We start from the raw sequence: 10,144 nt of genomic DNA on the forward strand, positions 1-10,144 counted from the left end.
GCTGAATAATCGCTTGTCGACAAACTTTTCGTTGCACGTTGGGACATTTAGCTTAACGTCTAGTACACAAACGACAAGTTTGCTTCGTGGAGTTGAACGAAGCTCAAGTGGGAAGGTTACGACGGGGCTCGCTGCGGAATTCCGGGAGTATGAATGTAAACACAGTCCTTTCTGCTTTTTGATTTGTATCAGTCAGAGACGACGACGACGACGACGACGGAAGCAGAACTTATTATTTGTCCAAAACGACCATTGAGACACAATCTTCCCCGACAATATGATAATGACAACTACCAGTTCTATGTAAGTATCATAAAAATAACAGACCCATGGCCAAGGAGTGTGGGCTATTTACAGACAGGTTTCTCAGTCCTATGGCGCTAAAGGAATACACGGAGTAATAACGTTACGTTAAATGGCTCTATTTTCTCAACTTTGCCAACTCTCTTAAAAGTAGGCCATTACTTGCCTTCATTCCACTAGCTAACTTGAACCTTGCTAAAAGTAAGGTGAGAAGTAAGGTGTTTGGTTTCAGATAAATATTTCTTTGTTGGTGCTATTTAGTTTCGAACGGCTGTTATGAACGAGATAAGGTGTGCGACGGGACAATGTTACCACAAGTTAATTTTCTTGAACTTATACGGTATTAAGCTTTAAGATGTTATTAAATCGGCGGAAAAACAGATACCTTTTTGTTGACATTGTCTCAACGAAAGCCGACACGTTCCTCCAACTGAAATACCTTATACGCTGCCATACTCCCACGCACCCGACAGTTCTCAAGAAGTTCGAGCTGGTTCATCGGTTGCTCCATTTTGACGTAAATGCTTAAAGTTACCGAAATGTTTGTTGTCATAAAGTTCAAACACCTCCCATATCTATAATGACAGGATTCAATTGAGGTAGTTCGTCCCGCTTGAACTCTCAATTGTAATTCGCTTCTTTTGGGTTATACGGCCGTACTTGGCAGCTGGCACAGTTTTCGATATCCTTTGCTTGCTGCCTCCCCGAAACAGCGTTACTAGGGGAGCCGGATCCGTTAGCTGAGCTAACCTTGCCATCTGCCTCTCGCATCATGTTTCCCTCAAATGTTGAAACAATCCTGGAAAAACCTTTTTTGGCCAATTTTTCCCGTAGGAACAAACTCAATTTCACCGTGTTTGTTTTCAGACGCCGATAGAATTTCATCTATAACTCTTCATACATACAACTCGGGCCGATTTAGACGATCACGATAGATACTAGGCATTTGAAAACGATTGATCTCAAGTTGCCAGCTTTATTTCGTCTTGAGCTAAATAAATTAGCGTACGCCGATTCATAATAAATATCCATAGTTTCAATCTGGGGAGAAATATTATTAAGGTAACACTGACAGAAGCTAATAATTAACCAAATAACGTACCCAGAAAATGCAATGAAAAGCGCTCTAAAACATATCAGGGTTCTCTCGCGAAATAACTTCTTAACAAAAGTGGGGATTTAGACATCATAAGCCTATAAATTCAATCGCAGTTCGGTTGCTTTTATCTTTATAATCTGTATTGAGTTACGTAGGTCAACTTAGTAATTTACGTACACGTAACATTCTATAGAGCGAATGGCTTTAGCACTCCGAGAGCCGCCATATCTTGTCCGAACAGAGCTATTTGTTCCGAATCGTCCCACATACGGTCCGTCCAGGCAATTCTGAGGTGAAGATACGGTCACGCGATCATCCTTAGCATATTAACCCTTTCGGCAGTTCTGACTCCTTAGCCTTTGCGATACTTTTGATCCCGTTCGATTACGTAGAAATCAACCAGCCGCCTTAAATCTCTGAAGCGATCCGAGGCTCATCTCGAGACGTGACCCCTGTACAAAGATCGGCCCTCGCGTGTTGCGGTATGCCGCCTTCAGACCGCGCGCCTTGATTCCTTTCCGATGTTTCGTTGATGATGAGCACCAAAGTGAAGTACAAGTTCTCTTGGCTCTGGAAGCAACTTCTACTTTGTGTCGGATAGTTGGATGTTAAATTAACTTTACTTAGTTGTTTTGTCACGTTATTAGTGTGTATAATGTCATTCTTCAAACCTAAGTACAAGTCAAAGAGCCTTCGAAGAGTCGAAATACTCTAACTTAATAGGATTTAAATAATAATATACTTAATAGGATCTCGGTTAAATAGAAACTGCTTTTAATACCTACATGCATCTAATAAAGCATCGTATATAAATTGCTCCTTGTTCGTTCTCGTCCTATCGACTAAAAACATTTATATTCTATGATCGGATCTTATTTATTCATCCCATTTGTTATATAAGACTTCTTATATTCTTCAGTAACGTTCAGTGCTACAGTATTTACTTGACTCCATAATTATTTTATTAAAAATCGAAATTTCTCCATTGTGTGCCGGCACCCACGCAATATGCAAACACATTGGCGTTATTTATATGTTTATATCTGTGAGTGAAACATGGTGATTAGTTTCGTCACAATCATACATTGTTCTATGTACATACTTTGTTCTGAGTTATTCCAATCGATTGTAATAATACGCGAAATGGCTTACAATAATTTTTCCAGTGGATTTTCAGAGCAGGCTTGTTACGATCGGTCGTTAATCCTTGCTGAAAAATCAAACTAACTGGCCGTCCGTCCGATCGTCTTGGCGGATGCATGTGTTCCGTACGTCGTAGCAGTGCATCGATGTTCCGTTTTATTCGAATAATGAAGGGTCAATGAAGCTATCATAACGGTTGGGGGAAAAAGCGGGTTCGAATATTGTAATTGTTGTTTCTTATCCTGAGCAGTTTTTCTCTGTCCAGTAAAATGGGCAGATTAAAGATAGCACTCAATTTAGTACCACGCAAAATATCGAATCAACGCTGTTATAAATCACTATTTAAAGAAGAGCCTGGTAGCTGAACGGCGGCTGAAAAGAACAGCACATTATTACCTGTTTAGTTCAGGCTTCATAAGGCTAACACATCGGACACAGCTGGCTAGTGTCCGCGTACTATAGTTCGTGTTTTAGCCTTAGACTATATCTTCTGCATCATCGATTGCTCGTACGTTTTAGCGACAACGTCTCTAATCTATCTCTGGTACTTGAAATGCGGTACCCTGGGACACCTCCAATACATTACCTTTTAGCCTCGCGTGACGCGATCGACCTTCCGAATGATCGTAGCTTACGTTAATTATATATCTGTTTTGCCATGAATGAGCTAACTCCTTTCTAACCTTCGTTCCTTCACCAAAAAAAAAGAGAGTGATCCTCCTATTCAGTCTGCTTTTCCTGCTGCTCTGGCTATTTTTACTAGGGATTTGGGTATTCATTTGGCCTGGCAGTGATTTATGTAGTATCAACAGTGTTGTATCGCTGTGCAGTGTCATGTGTGGCATGACGTGCATTTAGCTCCATACGACATACTTGGCCTATTCTAGCCGACTGACTTAAGTTATTGCCCAGACTGTTTTGTGGACCTTACTGTGACGAAAGCCGTATAGCAGCCAATTGCACGGAAACAAGCCACTACCTGCCAGGCTGTGATATAGTTTTTCTAGGCGGAGCCAGCAGCCCTCAGGTATGTATTGCGCTATAAGAACTGTAGTACATAGAATGTCATACTCGCATGGATATATATAACAGTGCAACAAATAAACGAGAGTGTGCTTTACACGGCTTGCATGACGGTGTCTCAAAGACTATGACTGAAAAAGCTAATTTGGTACATCTGACCGCACACGGAGTTATGATTAGTGCACATACAGTTAAACAGCACATATAGTAATCGGGAAATTGGCACACAGCTGGGGAAATGTCGCACTTATGCATGTTGTTTCCAACCGCACAACCAGATTATCTTGTGCACTGCATGTGCTTCAATGACTGCTGCACGTAGAACAGCAAGACTAATTTCTAGCGAGCTGAATAAGAAAAAGAGCTTGAAAGCCCATTTCTTCGATTATGTTTTCAACTAGAACGTAGGTTTAGGTAATTTTTTCGAAAGCGAGTTTCTGAGCGCCGGATTTACGTATAACTTACTAGTGCAGCCTGATCGATTGTCCGATAACAACATAGGCAAGTTGGATATCCTGGGCGATAAGCCACGACCTGTGCATTATCTATTAAAACCAGAGTGCCAATGAAAAGTATTACGCTTAGGTTTGTCGAATAGTCCGAGCACCCACTGGTGGTGCGCAGCGCTGTCTAAGTTTGCATCGGAAGCGCTCGACGACAAGCGATTAATCAGCGAACTACCAGAATCGTAAGTAAACTTGATAGATCATGGGGTTTGCACTTCCACTGGCAGGTTATACGCCGCAAACATAAACGAGGCGAAATTATAAAGGTAGTCGCTATCTTATATAAATATGAAGCCGCACTTTTACCAAATACAAGATAGTTATCGAAATACTGACCCATCCACAAATGTTATAAAAGCATGACTCTGACGAGATAGGCACCAACAATAGGTTAGAAGCGAACGGCAAATATTTTTTCGAGGATTAATGAAAAGTTAACCACTAAATGAAGAAAAAAAAAACTATCGAATTGGATCTAAAGCTGTACCTTCCCTCGTGCGTGGCTCTCGAAACGTACGCGAATTCCTATTCCCCCGAAGACTGTTTATTATCCAGCTTAATATTTTACAGGATTGCACCAGAAAGGGATAAATAACATACCCCCAAGTAGCTAAGCTAAATGTCTATGAGGCCTTTGTGCGTATGTTATACTCTTAAGTTGTTGTCAAAGCAGCAAAACTCGTTTCAAGAAAATAATATAGCAATAAATATGTATGCTGTCGCAACGTGCAATTTTGCTTAGCAGGTAAGATTTTATGAAAAAAATAAATGTACGATACTAAACCACTGTAAATTGCAGGTAGATTCGAATAAAATCTAAGGTCTTTGCAAGGCATAAGGTAAACTCTAGCACATACGGATTCTATCGGCCTATTATCACTGATCTATGTCTAGAAACCCATGAGAAATCTAGAACGTTTCTAGTCACTGGACCTTTATTTCATAAAGACCGAAATTGATTAAAAAAAAAAAGACATTGAAAAGAAGCAACGAATCGATAAAAACCCAAATACGACAATCGGACACAGACCAATAATAGATACAAGCACGATGTCCTTGATGGATTTTTTAACGTGCAGGAATTATTAAGCAATAATGTGCTCGTAAATCTTTGTCTTCCGCTTGAAATTCCCATAATCTCGATGGTATTTTACGTAAATATCTCCTTCCTAGAAGCAGGGAGGGCATCCATCGTTTCGTCGACTGGTCATATTCTCTTATAGAAACTTTTGTCTCTTGTTTGCATCTTTATGGCGGCTGCAATGGGAGCCTTGCAACAGGTTAGGTTCGGCCTTTAGGACAAAGACGGACCTTTGTGTTACACAGCTCGTTGTCAGTAAGTTCATTAAGGTTTCGTGCTATAAGTAAAATCAAGATTTAGAATAGTTAATCATATTTCAAAATACTCAAGGTTGACAATGGTTACTTGGTTGGACGAAAACCGCTCAAGTTTACCATGAACGTATTTTTTTACTGTGAGCTTAACACAGTCCCTTTGGTTCATCGATGCCAAAGGAGGATGCTGTGGACGTGCATGTTTCATGCTTAAAACGGAAATCAATTAAGAAAGAGAATAAAAGCAGAGAGAAATAAAAGCAGTAGTTGATTATTTTGTTAGGGATTCGAGTTTGCGCTCATTTGGAGCTGTTCGCTATTACTTGACGAGACCACCATATGGTCCTCTAAACATTGGGACGGATGTGGTATTATCGTTCGTTCAGCTTTATGCTCTTGTCCGAGTGCAGTTCTGGTTGATACTTTGAGGTTCGGTACCGGTTGACTGGTCTGATTTTGTGTGTGCATTAGGTAAACCGATATGGCCTCGGGCAGATCTTTAGCTTTGAGCAAAACTGGGGTATATCTTTGTTTTTTCCTAGCTCAACAGCTTCGGAAGTTGAAGCATCTTTGCGGATAGGCTCAGCGCATAATGTTTTGAGCCTAGCCTGATGAGTGATCCCTGGACAAGATGTTCTAACGCTGGACCTTAAATATGTGGCTTCGCTATTGAGCTAGGAATTAGCCGGCAGTATGTAAAAATCTGACGCTGGTTCGATGCTATTTAATCTTCGCTGCGTTGTCTGGAGTACTAAACAGCCCGGATACAACCCTGAATCATTGTTATACTCAAAGACAATTAATTTCCCCATTGCTCGAATGTCCATCATGCACAAAATACGCAATGTATATGCGTGACGTACTTCTAACTATATTGAACGACGGAATGGGCCGACGGAGAATAAAAGGCAGGCCGCGTAGGGCAGAATTGAGCTTGGGAAATAACCTCAAGCGACAGATGAAAATAGGCCGGTCTTAATTAATAGCTCGCCGTAGTTCGCCAGCAAAAAAGGTCCAGCCGCCACTACATTTTTGAGAGCGTTGGGGTATTGCGAATACGAATGACAACGACGTTTCGAAAAACAGACGGCGGACCACGTTTGTTTAATATTTGCGCAAGCTTCATCCTCTGCTATCGCAAATGCTACTGTTCTTGCACTGGTATTTGCGATTTCACTTAAGTTATTGCATGCTTAACTTTATTTGGTCGATATGGGAATGATATTATCTCAGGCATGAAATATCCGTCAAATTCTCAGACTGTTGCATCGTAGCTGGTGCGTACAGGTTTGCAATAGTCAAAGTTGCTTCGTTCGGAAAAGCTAGAGAAATATAATTATTGCACGTATATTATAAGGTGATATGCATGATAACTTAGGTTCTCATGAGACGCGATCGCTGGTCAAAAGCAAACATAAGTAATATGACGTACGTGCTCTCCGCCTCGCAGCGCGGCCAAGTGACGTTTTACCCTGTATTGATGAGTTTTCAATCTTGTTAAGCCTCGGTTCAAAAGGACACACATCGGTAAGTGTTATATCATAGTTGTATTGAGTGGACTAGTATTTACGTCTACGCTGCAATCTCCCCCAAAGACTAACTACCAAAAAAATACTAGTCACTTTATTAAGTGAGTATGTCAGGACAGTATTTCATTTACACAGGAAACTAGATATACCATGATACCGTATTTAGTAGCCAAAAGCCTGGCGATATTTTTTACTATCTTAGAGGCATTTATTTCAAAGGAAAACAAGAGCCATTACACGATCCTTTTTCTAACAGTCGGCTATTAACAACGATAATCGAAACAAAATTGTCGCGATGACGGCGACCACAGTGTCGACAGCGGAAACAAAAAGTAGCTTTTTAGCTTTTTGTTATTTTCTATGCCCCTAGAAACTTCCATGTACCACGATCCAAGACTTGAACAATTCTAGGACAACCTGGATACCCTGATAGAGACTTTTATTAATGCAACCTAGGTAATATGGTATGCACTAATGATCGTTCGCCTGATCATCCTTTACTGAACTGGCGCAGTAGCAGGCGCTTCTAGCTTCGCCACTACATCGTAGTAACAGCTAGAAGTCAGTCGTCATGAATCATTTACCATGTCCTTATTTATCTGAATTAGTGCATAGCATATAATAATGATAGTGTCAAATCACAGCTATTAGCGACATGACCTTCCGACAAATGAATTCTACCTCCTCAAGCTTTCATCTGCGTACTTAATCTTTTATTATCATACCATAGCGTGACAAAAAAAATCACAAAACAACCACCAGTATTACCTGCGTGCTGTCGATCTCAATAGACGTATGTAAAATAATTTCGTTACCCCGTTTGTCCATCCGGTAAAGCCTTTGTAACTTCTTGATGCTTAATAAGTTTCTCTAAGTAAGCTACATTAGATAGTAGCGAGTACTCGAGTCTGGCAAACGTGTAGTATTCCAGCTCGATTGTGTTCCGCCTACGTATGACAAGTTTAAATGTCTACAGAATGGAAACATGAACATTAAGAAATAAGTAATGCTGGCTTGTTCAGAAAGTTAAGCTCCGTAATCGTATTCAAACGTGTCCTAATTTCGTCCTCCAGGTCAAAATCGTTCGTGATTCACAAGAAAGGAGCGTCGTAGCTGCATGACGATTTAGTGGCACCTCATCGAACGACGTTCGTACTGTTCTGCGCATACAAGCTGGATAAAGCGATATAGCGTTAATTGACGAAGCTTAAAAATAGAACTTCGAAGCTCATTAGAGGGCTCGTATGCATATGACAGCCGAGCGCCTTTACCAGAGGATCTTATGATGTGCTCTCGTATGTATAACAGGATAACGGCTATCGAGCGAGTGTAGAAAAAATGTCGATAATATACCTATGTTCATAGCAGTCTATCTTTGTCCGGTTTCCCGTTAAGTTCTTCGGCTGTGTACAACAAACGTTACGTTATATCAAGTTATTGATATGTTATTCTATTGGATGATCAAAGCTGAAGCTAAACTCACAAATCGGAGATGCAGCCAAGTCAACACTCCAGCTCAGTACTTTGTCTGCCTACCCTCTCGCGCAGTCCGGCCTCAACCAATCGCCCTAGCCGTTTTCGCCACCGACCCTACATGACTGTCTAAATATGCAAGTGCAAATACGCTTATGTAAATGTTAGCCAACGTGTGTAATAATCGTGACCAGAAAGCATAAGGCCCGTCGGCAAGCTTTTTAAACGACCTGTCGGCCGACCATTAGCGAGCAACAAACTTGTACTTCGCAAGCCTCAAGTGCGCCTTACCGGGGTAAGGGAAGGTTCACGGCGCGCGTCGTGGAACTTGCAGCTTGCATTTTCGACGAAAGATTCTCCATTTGAAAAAGAGCAAACTTGTATATAATAACTAAAATGTATAACTTAAATTGTAAATTTCCATAATCCCTTTGTTTCCTGGGCCCCGTAACTAGCTCAAAATACCTTGTATACAGTGACCTGACTCTATTATTCTGTAAAGAAGTAAAACCAACATGGTTTGTTTGTGATACATCGTTAAAATTGGGAAATCTTTAGCTTTAATAAAACCTTGCTTCTCGTGGGTAGATCTTCATTGTCTAATATAAACTGTGTTCAACTATAAGCATTGCAGTTTCTGGTGCAGTCTTTAGGCAAGTGATGGCTTGTCTGTACGAGAGACTTGGGGTAGTTAAGTTGTCCGAAGCATGTTTTTTTCGAATAGTTCTACTTAACTGTGATCAGTAAACACCATCATTATGTAATATGAAATTAATAATTGGGAAAAGTGGTAGTTAGATTTTAATGTACAACATCTAGCGAACTCAGGAGTGTGAGTTCCTTTAAGTTGACACAATGTTAAAGTGACAGTACTGATATTGGGAATATTATCGGACAATAATTTATTGATAGGCTGTATACTTTTTATATGGTCTTAGAGGATGACGATCTAGATATTTCTGGTGTATAACGTACATTTCCCTCTCCATACGAGGGTTACCATTGAAAAATATAAACGCATTTAGGATTAGGTGGCACTTAAATATCTGAATTTTTGGCTGAATCATAGCGGCGACTACTTCGCGTTACCTACATCATCATGTGTAAAACATTGCGACAAACTCCAGTTTGGCTTTTGACTGATTTTTGTCAAAATTAGCGTCATTAATATTAAGATGATTCTGTTTAGATCGGTCTAATCGATAATATTATGGCTGAAACTCACTTCTGCAACATGCAAGCTTGGTGGATTACAATTAAATAAGAAAAAAAGAACACTATATTCATGGGATTTTTAGTGAAAATTTTAAATCGTAAAGCCCAAGAGAAGCTTATTACATATACAAATGTAACCTTACTTGATCATTAACCCATAGAATGCTCCTTATCTATGTAAAATAGACCCTACCAAGAGACTGAAATATTAGTTGTAACTCATAAGAGGTGCCATTTTCTTATCATTTTACCTTATTTCTAGGTTCGATCGCCAAATACAGAAAAATTGAATACTTCCGAAAACCTCTTATCATTTATATATTTTACGGACGAATAATGACGAGCACAGAAGACATATTTGGCATAGCTTGATGTACAAAATGTTTGTACAAGACCTCTCGAACTCTGCTTGGATTCTGTTTCAATCCGATTTCAATAGATTTTTAACGCCTAGTTAATCTAGAGCCGCGACTGTACCTATACGAGTAACCTCGTACTACTACTACTACTACTACTAC

General features: G+C 40.1%; 1 long non-coding RNA gene across 1 annotated transcript in view; it reads right to left on the bottom strand.

The window, feature by feature from the left end:
• Positions 1–2,003: 2,003 nt before the first annotated feature.
• LOC111265780 (uncharacterized) overlaps positions 2,004–10,144 on the bottom strand; it is a 19,510-nt gene continuing 11,369 nt past the window's right edge. Inside the window, exon 3 of the long non-coding RNA XR_002683657.2 lies at positions 2,004–2,917. This is a non-coding gene — a long non-coding RNA (uncharacterized LOC111265780). The remainder of the gene's footprint in view (positions 2,918–10,144) is intronic.

Source organism: Varroa jacobsoni, unplaced genomic scaffold (genome assembly GCF_002532875.2).
Source record: "Varroa jacobsoni isolate VJ856 unplaced genomic scaffold, vjacob_1.0 scaffold_1007, whole genome shotgun sequence".
Lineage (NCBI taxonomy): Eukaryota > Metazoa > Arthropoda > Arachnida > Mesostigmata > Varroidae > Varroa > Varroa jacobsoni.